Below are 1,121 nucleotides of genomic sequence, written 5' to 3' on the forward strand. Positions count from 1 at the left end.
ACTTCTTGGATTGGATTAGGTGGAATCGGGGATTGTCCAGTGTTTAGAAGACGATCTAATTTTTGGGACAGTTCATTTACCTTTTGATGGATATCTATGGCATTTCCTACTTCATATATTCCACCTCTTTTTGAGTTTAACATGGGTTTATCTCTAATGGAGGCAGACATATGATGTAATGAATTTTCACTTAAAATTTCAAACAGTTGCCATGCCTCATCCTGACTTTTCAGCATAAATGTCCCACCGCATGATGCATCGACCATTTGTCGATGTCTTTCAGAGAGTCCATCATAAAAACATTGGATTAACTGCCACTTGGGTACAGCATGGTGGGGACATTTTCTAATAAGATCCTTTAATCTTTCCCATGTTTCATGAAACATTTCTCCATCTAATTGGGAAAAACTAGTTATGGCTTTCCTTATTTGATTTGTTTTTCCTATGGGAAAATATTTCTTGAGAAACTCTCCTTGTAGCTGGTCCCAGGTTGATATAGTCATGGAATCCAAAGTATGTAGCCAGTATTTGGCTTTGTCCTTAAGTGAAAAAGGAAATAATTTCAACCTAAGAGCATCATCGGAGAAGTTGTGAATTTTGACAGTTGAGCATATCTCAAGAAATTCTTCAAGATGTTTATAAGGGTCTTCATTACTAAGTCCATAAAATGAAGGTAACATTTGGATTATACTGGACTTAATTTCATATTGAGTGGCCTCCACTGGGGGTACTTGAATACAAGGAGAGTAGGTATATGTGGAAGGAGTAAAGTACTCCTTCAATTGCTTGGGTGGATCATTCTCCTGATTTCGGTCCATCTTTTTATGTCTGTAGGCTCTAAAGGTTCTTTCTATTTCTGGATCAAAAGGTTGGATTTCTGGTCGTAACGATCTACGGCCAAGCATACACCTTACAATTATACTGTAGAGCACACACAGAATTTTTTTTTTTTTTTTTTAAATATATATTTTTATAATAAAGTGAGAAAAGAATGAAGAAAATCTAAAGAGAAGAACCTAAGAACCTTAAATCTATGAAAAGGGAGAAATTAATTAATGTTTAGATGTTAATTGCAATCAACTTAAACAATCATAGACTCTCTATCCTAAGGTTAACTTAGA

The 1,121-nt window shown here is 35.1% G+C and overlaps 1 non-coding gene across 1 annotated transcript; it reads left to right on the forward strand.

Moving 5' to 3' along the window:
• The first annotated feature begins 325 nt into the window (after positions 1-325).
• On the forward strand, positions 326-431 carry LOC140859586 (small nucleolar RNA R71). Its single transcript, XR_012143122.1, has one exon. It is a non-coding gene; the product is annotated as a small nucleolar RNA R71 (small nucleolar RNA).
• Positions 432-1,121: the final 690 nt, after the last annotated feature.

This window comes from Elaeis guineensis, chromosome 7, assembly GCF_000442705.2.
Source record: "Elaeis guineensis isolate ETL-2024a chromosome 7, EG11, whole genome shotgun sequence".
Taxonomy (NCBI): Eukaryota; Viridiplantae; Streptophyta; class Magnoliopsida; order Arecales; family Arecaceae; genus Elaeis; species Elaeis guineensis.